Source organism: Hemiscyllium ocellatum, chromosome 28, assembly GCF_020745735.1.
Source record: "Hemiscyllium ocellatum isolate sHemOce1 chromosome 28, sHemOce1.pat.X.cur, whole genome shotgun sequence".
In the NCBI taxonomy this organism is placed as follows: Eukaryota; Metazoa; Chordata; class Chondrichthyes; order Orectolobiformes; family Hemiscylliidae; genus Hemiscyllium; species Hemiscyllium ocellatum.
This window is the reverse complement of record NC_083428.1, coordinates 13,819,923-13,833,352: the sequence shown is the minus strand read 5'-3', so window position 1 is coordinate 13,833,352 and position 13,430 is coordinate 13,819,923.

The window sequence follows — 13,430 nt, the reverse complement described above, 5'->3', positions numbered from 1 at the left end:
TCTGAAGGGAGAATATAGAAAATTAGGCAGGAATTTAAAAAGGAGTTCCACAAGCGTAGTAATATCTGGATTACTCCTGGTGCTACCAGCTGGTGAGGGCAGGAAGGAGGATAGAGATGATGAATGTGTGGCTGAGGAGATGGTGTAAGGGAGAAGGGTTCACATTTTTGGATAATTGAAATCTAGGATATAAGTGACCAGTACAAGAAGGATGGTTTGCACCTGAATTGGAAGGGGACGAACATGTTGGCAAGGAGATTTGCAAGAGCTGCTCTGGAGGATTTAAACTAGTAAGGTTGGGGAGCTAGGACCCAGGGAGGCAGTGAGGAAGGAGGTCAATCTGAGACTGGTACAGTTGAGAAAAGAAGTGAGTCAAACAATCAGGGTAGGCAGGGATAAAGCAGAGAACAAGGTAGTACTGATAAATTAAACTGTATAACAGGGAAGGCAGAGGAACTCAGGGCATGGTTAGGAACATGGGACTGGAATATCATAGCAATTACAGAAACGTGGCTCAGGAACGGACTGGACTGGCAGCTTAAAGTTACAGGATACAAGTGCTACAAGAAGGATAGAAAGGGAGGCAAGAGTGGAGCGGATAGCGTTACAGCTGTGCTCAGGGTGGATATTCCCAGAAATACATCCAGGGAAGTTATTTGGGTGGAACTCAGAAATAAGAAAGAGATGATCACCTTGTTGGGATTGTATTATAGACCCCCTAATTGTCAACAGGAAATTGAGCAACAAATTTGGAAGGAGATCTCAGTTATCTGTAAGAATTATAGGATGGTTTTGCCAGGGGATTTTAACTTTCCAAAGATAGACTGGGACTGCCATAGTGTTAATGGTTTAGATGGAGAGGAATTTGTTAAATGTGTGCAAGAAAATTTTCTGATTCAGTATGTGGATGTACCTACTCGAGAAGGTGCAAAACTTGACCTACTCTTGGGAAATAAAGCAGGGCAGGTGTCTGAGGTGTCAGTGGGGGAGCACTTAGGGGCCAGTGACCATAATTCTATTAGTTTTAAAATAGTAATGGAAAAGGATAGACCAGATCTAAAAGTTGAAGTTCTAAATTAGAGAAAAGCCAAGAACTTTCAAAAGCTGATTGGGGGCAGATGTTCACAGGTAAAGAGACGACTGGAAAATGGGAAGCCTTCAGGAATGAGATAACGAGAGTCAAGAGACAGTATATTCCTGTCAGGGTGAAAGGGAAGGCTGGTAGGTATAGGGAATGCTGGATGACTAGAGAAATTGAGGGTTTGGTTAAGAAAAGAAGGAAGCATGTGTCAGGTATAGATAGGATAGATCGAGTAAATCCCTCGAAGAGTATAAAGGAAGTAGGAGTACATTTAAGAGGGGAATCAGGAGGGCAAAAAGGGGACATGAGATAACTTCAGCAAATAGGATTAAGGAGAAACCAAAGGGCTTTTACAAATACATCAAGGACAAAAGGGTAACTAGGAAGAGAATAGGGCCCCCCAAAGATCAGCAAGGCAGCCTTTGTGTGGAGCCACAGGAGATGGGGGAGATACTAAATGAGTATTTTGCATCAGTATTTACTGTGGAAAATGACATGGAAGATATAGAATGTAGGGAAATAGATGGTGACATCTTGAAAAATATCCATATTACAGAGGAGGAAATGCTGAATGTCTTGAAAAGCATAAAAGTGGACAAATCCTCAGGACCTGTTCAGGTGTATCTGAGAACTCTGTGGGAAGCTAGAGAGGTGATTGCTGGCCCCTTGCTGAGATATTTGTTTCATCAATAGTCACAAGTGAGGTGCAGAACACTTGGAGGGCGGCTATCATGATTTAAGGAAGGTGGTAAGGACAAGCCAGGGAATTATAGACCAGTGAGCCTGACGTTGATGGTGGGCAAGTTGTTGAAGGGAATCCTGAGGGATAGGATTTACATGTATTTGGAAAGGCAAGGACTGATTAGGAATAGTCAACATGGCATTGAGCGTGAGAAACAATGTCTCATGAAGTTGATTGAGTTTTTTGAAAAAGTAACAAAGAGGATTGATGAGGGCAGAGTGGTGGACGTGATCTATATGGACCTCAGTAAGGCGTTTGACAAGGTTCCCCATGGGACACTGGTTAACAAGGTTAGATCTCATGGAATATATGGAGGACTGGCCATTTGGATACAGAACTGGCTCAAAGGTAGAAGATAAGAGTGGTGGTGGAGGGTTGCTTTTCAGACTGGAGGCCTGTGACCAGTTATGTGGCACAAGGATTGGTGCTTGGTCTACTGCTTTTTGTCATTTATATAAATGGTCTGGATGTGAATATAGGAGGTATAGCTAGTAAGTTTGCAGATGACACCAAAATTGGAGGTTTAGTGGACAGCGAAGAAAGTTACCTCAGATTACAACGGGATCTTGATCAGATGGGCCAATGGGCTGAAGAGTGGCAGATGGATTTTAATTTAGATAAATGTGAGGTGTTGCATTTTGGAAAAAGCAAATTAGAGCAGGACTTATACACTTAATGGCCAGGTCCGAGGGACTGTTGCTGAATAGAGACCTTGGAGTGCAGGTTCATAGCTCCTTGAATGTAGAGTCACAGGTAGATAGAATACTGAAGAAAACGTTTGGTATGCTTTCCTTTATTGGTCAGAATATTGAGTATAGGAATTATGAGGTCATGTTGTGGCTGTACAAGACACAGAGAGTTGCAAAACATCTCCCCTGTAGCACACAGAGAGTTGAAAAATAGCTCCCGTGTAGAACACAGAGAATTGGAAAACAGCTCTCCTGCTTGTTTTCAGAGAAAGATGAGATTGTTGCAAAGGGCAATTGGTAATCTTATCTGAATTGCTGAAATGGGGCCCAAAGACCAATATGAGGCTGACCATGGGACTCCCTAATGGTACAGGATCCGCCTATGTAGTCCCAATTCTGAACAAAAATCAGACAAAATTCATCTCTAGTGTTCATCTTAGTGTACATTGTGAAACCATCCATTGGTCAGCATCGTTTCTTCTGTGGTTATGTTCACCAAACCATTTGAGGCATCTGGGTAAATTCACTATGACCAATCCTTCTCCTTGGCATCAACCTCAGCACAGTGGCTCAGTAGTTAGTACTGCTGCCTCACAGCACCAGGGACCTGGGTTTGATTCCACCCTTGGGTGACTGTCTTTGTGGAGCTTGCATATTCTCCCCATATCTGTGTAGGTTTCTGCTGGATGCTCTGGTTTTGTCTCACAATCTAAAGTTGTGCAAGCCATGCTAAATTGTGTTGTAGTGTGCAGGTTAGGTGGATTAGCCATAGTAAATATGAGGTTATGGCGAAAGGGTATGGACTAGGCTTGGGCGGGATGCTCTTTGGAGGTCAGTGTAGATCTAAGGGCCAAATGACCTATTTCTGCACTGTAGGGATTCTATGATCCTATGGATACCATGTGGGGAAGAACGCAGAAAGTCTTTAGCAGAAGGTAGGCTCAGTCTTGATAAATGGTAAAGATTAATTACATAGTATATAATTGCTATTTGTATTACATCTGAGATGCTTAATAATCTTATGAGGGACTACCAGGTTGGACTTAAGAGCAAGTAAATATATTACTGTTTGCGACATTGATCTTAGAATCAGAATTGCGTTCGCAACTTAGAGCAATAACTGCCTTCAAATTCTAATGGGCAGAACTGATCTTGTGATGTCAGTTAACTTTTTCAGATACTAGCCATCTTATACCACACCTCACACTGAGGGAAAATGAAAGAATTTGTTATGGAATGTAAAGGTATTGATAGTCATACAAGAGATTTTCTTCAAACTTAGTTCCTGGTAAATAAATTGAAATTTCTTTACAGAAAACCGGAACAGGCATTCCTCAAAATAGATTCAATTTCTAGCTACTTTTGATGTAGAGAGCCATGTGGAGATACCACAGAATTAATTCAGTCTGTTTCCTTGATGTGTTACAAAATCAAATATCTTTTATATCATCTGCTTTTTCTTCACTCACAATAGGTAACTAATTATTGATTAACATTTAAAAAAAAGAATTTGCACCCAGACTTCCCAAATCACTTTTCTGTCATTGGAAAAATTTTGAAGTGGAGGTTCTGTAGTAATGAAGGGAACACAGGAGACTGAAGTTAAGTAATCTCTGGTCGATGATGTTTAATATCCACATGTGGAAAGGCAGCTTGCCTACTACCAGTTAATTCATTAAAAATCTTTCATGGTGTGAAATACCAAATCATGTTAATGTTGTAATTGCTCTTTGAATCAAGTGTATCATATGATGAAATCCAAACTGTAATTTTAAAAAAGATAACCGTTAATTGAATTAGCCATTGTACACCACTTACTGTACTGCAGTGAGAGATAATCAGGCCCTGATTTCAATGCCTCACATTTGGGTAAAAATATATATCTGTGAACAGGCATTAGTTTATGTACTGGGGTGTATTAATCTGCACCTCACGGTCATACTCTGAAAAGCTGGGATAATAATGGTCTCCCTTATTTCAAGTCAGATGCAGCCTCTAATAATCGCCTTAATTGGTGTGTTAGTCAACTTGACTTATTCTATTAAACTTGATTAGTGCTATGTGAGTTATGTGAAGTAGCTGCAATTATCTTCATGTTGCATTACAACCAGCATTATGCACGACATTCAATACTACATGTGGAATAGCAATGCAACAAACAGGATGATCCAGTCAAATATGATTTGGGAAACGTTCGGGACGTTGAGATATTCCCTGAGGATCGCAGATGAAAGGATGTTAATACCTGCCAGTTGGTATGCCAATATGCTATTTCACTGAATGCTAGACAGAGCTGGCAGTATATGTTATTTTTGTTTCAACATGGTGGATGCCTATTTTAATATTTTGCAGCTTTTTTCACTCTGAGCTTATTCAATGCAGCTGAATCTTTGCCCAACCTCAATATATGTGATGATATGACTCTGGTTGGTATTTGCTTGACTGTGGTGCCCTAGTGATAGTGAGCTCACAGCAAATGTCATAACTATTGTCACTAAACTCCTAATAGATGTTGGCACAAGTGAATGATTGAATTATAGCAGCAATTTAATATGTTTGGATTTTCAAGTTACTTCATCAGATCTGTTGGAAATCCAGAAACAAAATTGTAATACAGGCGTCTGTGCCATCAACGTTAGATCTACAATAAGATCAGTTTAGGAAGTCAATTGCAGAAAGGCATGAGAAGGTTGAGCCTGGCACTTTGTCTTGATGTCTATGGTTCGAGGCTCACTCTGGAGAGTTGAGCACAAAATCTACCCAATACAGCAGTGTCACACTGAGGGGGAGTTGCACTGTCAGACAGGCTGTTTTGAGTCTGACACGTTCATCCCTCCTGCAAATGGATATGAAATAAATGGCGGCAGTAGTTGAAGAACAGCAGAGTTCTCCACAATATCTTGTATTCCTGCTCATCAATAGAAAAATGCCAGTTATCTGATTATTTATCATGTTGCTGTTTGCAAGCTGCCTGCTGCTTTTGCCTGTGAAAGCAGGTGAAATGTACTTCATTGACTGTAAAGCACTTTGAGACATCCTGAGGTCATGAACGGTGTTATGTAAATGTACCTCCTTCCTTTCGTTTACAATTGGGACAATTATGATACATTGTGAGTTATTGTTCAAATAGTGAGGTATAAAGAACTGTGTCTTTTTTGGATTATAAACTGGAAAATACAAGCTAAGGAACAGCATAAAATTTGTTTCAAAATGTTTTTGTCTGTTTTATTCATGAATGCAAATGTGTGATTGGGTATTTTTAAAGGGATATAGCTTAATTGCACAGTGATAATGAGTAACCCATTTTTGTTTGCCATTTATTAAAGAGTAAGTTTGTTTACAACAATAATCATTTTCCTGTAAATGGCAAAACTTGGTAACTTTTTTTATCCTGAATAATAGTGCATTAAGCAAATTCATCATCTTGGTGGTTTAATTCAATAGAAACACATTTTTGACAGTTTGCAGAGAAATGGGGCTCAAATGTTGTTGGTTCTTCCCAAATAAGGCAAAACGTAGTAATGAGAGTGGCAAAAATTTATAATGTAGCTGACTGTCATACACAGGTATAATGTTTGCATATTGGGATAAAACAGCTTTTTAAACTTTGATTGATGAAACAATATCATGTGTTTTACAGGTCTGACGTCCGAAATCCAGCTGTTTTAAGGACTTGAGACTGGATTTTGGATTTTGCTGGAATCGGATCACCTGTTACCCAATGAGTTGAAGAATGGTGTGGAGCTCTGTGTTTAAGTCAGGCATTTTCATCACAGTTGAGCTCTCATAAAAAAAACAAAAGTTTCTGATGTCGGAGTGATTTTGGACAAAACATTTTAATCAGTTGATCTCTTTTAAATCTTCGGGTAAAAAATGAGGTCTGCAGATGCTGGAGATCACAGTTGAAAATGTGTTGCTGGTTAAAGCACAGCAGGTCAGGCAGCATCCAAGGAATAGGAAATTCGACGTTTCGGGCATGAGCCCTTCATTCCTGATGAAGGGCTCATGCCCGAAACGTCGAATTTCCTATTCCTTGGATGCTGCCTGACCTGCTGTGCTTTAACCAGCAACACATTTTCAACTGATCTCTTTTAAAGACTAGCGCCGACACCCAACCACAAGCAAGTATGCCCATCTTTCATCTTAGTCTTGATGCCAATTTGACAACAGACTTTTAAATGTAAAAATGGAGAATAGACACAAGGATGAAAGAGATCCAATTGATCCAACTGTAATGGGCGGCCAAAGCATCAATTTCCACATGCAGGACAGTTGCTAAATGTCAGTACTTGAGCTACATGTTGTTTGATGTGAAACCACATAAATGGACTGAGTAAATTATATCAATTTTGTCAATTGTTGAGTAGTGCCCACAGCTAGAGAATTGTCTGCTTTTTGGGCAATTCTGGTTTTCTTGAACCTATACTTCTGTTCTGATTATTTCACAAAATATGACAGTGGGTCAGTGTCGAGAGATAACCACACACCTACACATTTTCTCCCTCAGAAAATTTGCTGATGTCAGTGGGATAGGTCAATTAGCCCTGGAAATGCAGTGTTACAGGGAAAGAGTAAAGGGGATGAGTCTGACTGGGATGTTCTTTGGAGAGTCAGACTTGTTGGGCTGAATGGCCTATTTCCACACTGTAGGGATTCCATCATGTAAAATATGAAGCCACTCTGAGGACTGAAGTGCAGTGATTGTTTGCTGCTTTCATGTACCAGAGGCCAGCACAGCAGGTTTTATCAGGAACTGTGAGCCAAAATGCACTTGAGAACTCCAACAAGAGTCCATCAGCCAGATTTCACAAAGCTTCCCCTCCCTACTACCATGGATACTCCACTGTGTAGCCCCAGGTCTAAGTGAAAAATTAAACTATCTTTGCAATTCAGCTTACACTTATAATATGACAAGTGCCCTGGTACTTCTCATTGAATCCCTATGGTGACAATAGTCCCAGCGAGTCCACACCTACTTTATGAAGACCATCTTAGTTAGACTCATCTTCCTACCCTATTCCTGTAACCCTGCATTTCCCATGGCTGATGCACCTAACCTACATATCCCTGGACACTATTTAGTGTGGCCAATCCACATCACCTGCATACCTTTGGGCTGTGGGAGGAAACCAGAGCAACCAGAAGAAACCCACACAGACACAGGGAGAACGTACAAACTCTGCACAGATGGGTGCCAAAGCTGGGCTCAAACCAAGGTCCGTGGCAGTGTGAGGTAGCAGTGCTAACCACTGATCCACCATGCCATTCTCACTGCATTAAAGGAGCTATGTAAAAGGACATTGTTCTGATTACAGGAATGAGACCAAGTAGAATACAAATAAAACACACTGAATTAATTTTGTTCTCACCTATGAGGTTGAGTTACATCAGGCAGGAGGAGACCTCTGTTGATGTGCTGTATGTACGGTGACATAAATCTTCCAAATGCCTTGTCAGTTAGCTTTGAAGGCTGTAAGCTCAAGCATAAGAAGTGAAGATTCTAACTATACTAACAATAAAAAAAGTCTGTTGAATGGCACACAAGTAATGATTTGGTGCCGTGTAGTTTCATTATTGGATCATATTTATTTTTAAAAGACACTAAAGGTGGGAAAGTCCAGAACTAGAGGGCATAGGTTTAGGGTGAGAGGGGAAAGATATAAAAGAGACCTAAGGAACAACTTTTTCACGCAGAGGGTGATACGAGTATGGAATGAGCTGCCAGAGGATGTGGTGGAGGCTGGTACAATTGCAATATTTAAAAGGCATCTGGATAGATATATGAATAGGAAGGGTTTGGAGGGATATGGGCCAGGTGCTGGCAGGTGGGACTAGATTGGGTTGGGGAATCTGGTCAGTATGGATGACTTGGACCGAAGGGTCTGTTTCCGTGCTGTATATCTCTATGACTCTAAGTCACTCATCACATCTTAACAGCAAAAAGCTCCCTTGGAAGAGAGTGCAGGATGGAGAATTGCACAGCATCCCGAGAATGGAGTAGTTCGGGATGGGTGCCCACGAGTCTGCGTTTTGTCTGGAATCATCAGCACCTTGGAGGAACCAGAAGCTAGGATGGGGCATAACCTTCTTTTCAGGACAGATGTTAAGGCTGGAGAACTACAAGAAAACATCAGTCACATGGTGTGATCCTCCCCAGGGGGCGGGGGACGCCACAGTGTGGGCTTCCATGGGGTTAGGGGTGGCTTGACAGTGTGATGTTCCCTGAGGGAGGAGAAGGGGTCCCATACAGTGTGGGTTCCCCTGTGGGGAGAGGGAGGAGTCTCACACAGTATGGGTTTCCCCAGGGGGAGGAGTCCCACACAGTGTGGGTTTGCACCCTTCCAGGACAGCCGTGGAGCACTGTGTCCACCACACTGTAATTCTGGCTCTGAACAATGGGCAGAAATGTGTTGTGAGGCTGAACGTTCTTCTGGCAGGATACAATCTCTACAAGGCTATTTGGCCCACCAAAGCTTCGAAGATCATTAAACCCAGACCCATCCCCCCCAACCCCATCCCTCTAACCCTGCATTCCCATGGCTAATGACTGAACCACTATGCTGCCCATTGTTTCTATCCTCCCTTTCTCCAGGTGTGCAGCCAAGGTAAATCTACTTTTAAAATTCTTAAGCCTTGCGATTTGCAGTTTCAGTGCATTACCTCTGACCTAGTGTTATCAATCCAATTATTACATTAGTGGAGACATTCAGTGATTGTCAAGTGCTTCCTCCTTTTGATCAGCAGATAGGACAAAGTAAAGTGTAGAAAATGTGAAAGCTCAATTTTCTGTGCAGTTAACTTTATAAGTGAGCTGTAAATATGTGTGAGCTTTGACTGATTGGGTAGCCTGCACAACACACAGAGAAAAATGACATGCTATTTCACATCCTAATTAATAACAAAATTTTTCACACGTATACACTGTAGAAAAAGATGAAGGGAACTCTGGAATAAAAAAATCTATCAGAGCTCAAATCAATGTTTAGACATGGCTTGTAATTAGCCTCAATGTATTCACAATTTAGATTTGACACTCTTCAGGCGCAATCCCTTGACACTGTCCTGACTTTACATTTCAACTCTACTCCTCAAGACGTATCCCCACATGAATTCAAATAACATATTCATTTACAATGCTGGTTAAGTGATGCCAATTTAGTTTTCTTAACTTAGCAAGGTGATTATCTACTATCAGTTCTGAACATTTCCTTTCTACAAAGTTCTGGATTAAGGTCATGTAAACTAATTTCAGCAACAACATAATATTAACTTGGACTATTTACCAACTTTAATGAGGTAAAATGGCCCAAAGTTCAAACAAATGTTGATGCCAAAGTACATGGGATATTAGGACAGATGACTAAAAGTGTGGTTAAAGAGGTTGGTTTTAAGGAATGTCTAAATGGAGGAGAAAGTGGAAAGAGAGAAAGAGAGAGGGAGAGAGAGGTTTGGGAAGGAAATTCCAACATTTTATGGTCTAAGTAACTGAAGACATTATGACAATTATGAAGCAACTAAAATTAGGAATGTTTAAGGAACAGTCTATAATTCTTCCTCAGTTCTGAGGAAGGGTTGCTCGACCTGAAACGCTAACTCTGATTTCTCTCCACAGCTGCTACTAGATCTGTTGAGCTCTTCCAGCAATTTCTGTTTTTGTTACTGATTTATGGCATCTGCAATTCTTTCAGTTGTCATTTGTTAGTCTATAATTCTTCATAGTTTAACTTATCATTTTTCTGCATTACAACTTTTATAAACAAATGCTTAAAAAATGTGTCTTAAGTTTTATTGACTGGAAAGGTCTTTCAATATACAATGGACAATTTCATTTCGACATTGTTACTCTGTGCATTGGTATGGAGCTGACCTATGACTCACTGAAAAAAAACACTGTTTCCCATTTCCTTTCTTCTTCTTCTGAGGCAGTCCCTTGGAGATGAGGAGAATTTTCTTCCACTCTGGTTTGATGAGTTCAGAATGATTGTACATGATGTTCCAGTATAAAGATACCTGTTTCACTTTCAATCACTCGTTCTGTGTAATGGAGTCAACACAGTGAGTCAGTTATGTGTCTGTAATATCCAGCAATATCTGGAAGCACAGAACCCAGGCTATGTGTGTAAGGCTGTGATAAACTAGTCTTGCAAATAGTTTTGTAAATAAACTTCAAAATATCTGGCTCAATAAGAACTGGATTAAATATAATAAATTTTGTATCGATTGATGTGTAAAAAAACCACAAGTTTACAAGGCCAATTTATCACAGCCTTCTATGTAGCCTGGGTTCTGTGCTTTCTGATATTGTTGTATATTACTTACACGTAGTTGACTCACTATGCTGACTCCATTACACAGAGCAAGTGACTGAAAGTGAGGCAGGTATTTTTATACTGGGTCATCACATAGAGTCATAGTGTCACAGAACACAGAACAGTATAGCACAGTAGAGGCCCTTTGGCCCTCAGTGTTGTGCCAACCTTTTATCCTACTCTAAGATCAAACTAACCTACAAATCCTTAATTTTATTATCATTCATGTGCATATCCAAGAGTTGCTTAAATGTCCCTAATGTACCTGACTCTACTACCACTGCTGGCAGTGCATTCCACGCAGCCACCACTCTACCTCTGACATCGCCCCTAAACCTTCCTCCAATCACCTTAAAATTATATTCCCTCGTGATAGCCATTACCACCCTGGGAAAAAGTCTCTGGCTATCCACTTTATCTACACTCTCATCATCTTGTACACCTTTATCAAGTCAACCTTCGTCCTTCTTCGCTCCAATGAGAAAAGCCCTAGCCCCCTCAACCTTTCTTCATAAGACATGCCCTCCAGTCCAACATTCTGGTAAATCTCCTCTGCACCCTCTCTAACACTTCCACATCCTTCCTATGATGAAATGACCAGAACTGAACACAATATACAAGCGTGGTCTAACCAGGGCTTTATAGAGCTGCAGCATAACCTCATGACTTTTAAACTTAATCCCCCTGCTTATGAAAGCCAATACAGCATATGCCTTCTTAACAACCCTATCAACGTGGATTCTACAGCATGGAAACAGACCTTTTTCTCCAACTTGACCATGCTGACCAGATATTTTAAATTAATCAAGTCCAATTTGCCAGCATTTGGCCCATATTGTTGTAAACCCTTTATATTAATTTATCCATCCAGATGCCTTTTAAATATTGTAATTGTACCAGCCTCCATCACTACCTCTGGCAGCTCATTCCATACATACACAACCCTCTATGTGAAAAAGTTGCCCCTCATATCCCTTTTATATCTTTCCCTTCTCACCTTTAATCGATGCCCTCAAGTTTTGGACTTCCCTATCCTGGGGAAAAGACCTTGTTTACTTACCCTATCCATGTTCCACATGATTTTATAAACCTCTGTAAGGTCACCCCTCAGCCTTTGATGCTCCAGAGAAAATAGTCTCAGCCTACTCAGCCTCTCCCTACAGCTCAAATCCTCCAACTCTGGCAATATCCTTGTAAATCTTTTCTGAATCTTTTCAAGTTTAACAACATATTTCCTAGAGCAGTGGGACTAGAATTATTGGCAAAAGTAGCCTCACCAGTGTCCTGTACGGCCACAACATGACTTCCCAAATCCTATATATAGTGTGATGTCATGCAATTGTCTTAACAGTACATACATGTGTGGGCTGGAATCTATGCTACAAACAACAGATTGATAAGCCCAGTGTATCAGTCTGTGTGCCTATGGGGGGAAGGTGGGTGATATGGCCTGTTTGGAGGTTTGTGCACTCCCTCAATGTCTCACCTTCACCTTGGCATGTTCCATTTGATATTCTTGCTGCCCTATCGAAATGTGAAGTGTAGCACAATTAGGTTAAAAGATGATGAATGATCTTTACTCACCTTAAGTAAGAAGTCTTTTTCCCCCTCACTGTGCTCAGCACGTTAGAATATAAGTGAAAATGGAAATTCTCTGAGCTAAAAATATTGGTGGTGTCTACTTCCAATCATTGTGCATCATGAAAAAGCTCCTGCTTTATCTGAGATTCCCATAAGTTCAAAATAATCACTCAATCTTAAACACAAAATGTCAGAACTTACTTTGCAACTATTTCGCAGACTGATACATTGCTGCTCCAACATAATAGTTGTGCAGCAGTTAGAATGGCACCTTGGACAAACATACACATCATAATTAATTCCTAACTCTTAACAAATAGTAAGATCTATAACAATATAGCAGCTTCCCTTCAATTCCTTCACATTTTTGTGATTCTTTGCACTATCTGCCCTGTGAATCTCCCAGGGCCTCAGTCCCATGTGTTATTAACACATTCGGGGTAAGTTAGACTGGAGGTTAGCCACTGCCAGAATCAAAAACTGGAAGTGAGGAGTTTCTGAGCTGGAAAGTTTCAATGCTGATTTATGCAAACGAGAAGCACTTTTTGCCCCCAGTTGCTTTGGTTTATCTTCACAAGGGCCTGCATTTGCTTCTGTTGGTTCTCAAAAGTGTCAGACCCCACTGGAACATTTACTGACCTCTCCCCCTCAGTCAGGTCATTCAGGAACACGACTAGCTTTTCCCCTGTGGTACCACTGTATTGCACTAATAGAGATGTCAAGAAAGAATAGCATGTGATGGAACTAAAGCAGATCAGGTTCTATTTAATGGGGATGCAGGAAAATGTCAATTTTTGGATCAGTGCTGAAACAGTCTAGGAGGTGTAGGCTGTATTAATTATCAGTTAGTTAATTAGCAATTAGTAATTAATTAAGACATGTTAGAGGCAGCAGGACAGCACTGGGTGCTCTGATTGCTGAATGTGGGATCTTCTGCATACCAGTGTGATCCTGTACAAACATATCAACAGTAAATGCTTATAGTTATACAAACTTTGGCTCAGAGCTACTGAGCTCGAGACTGAGCG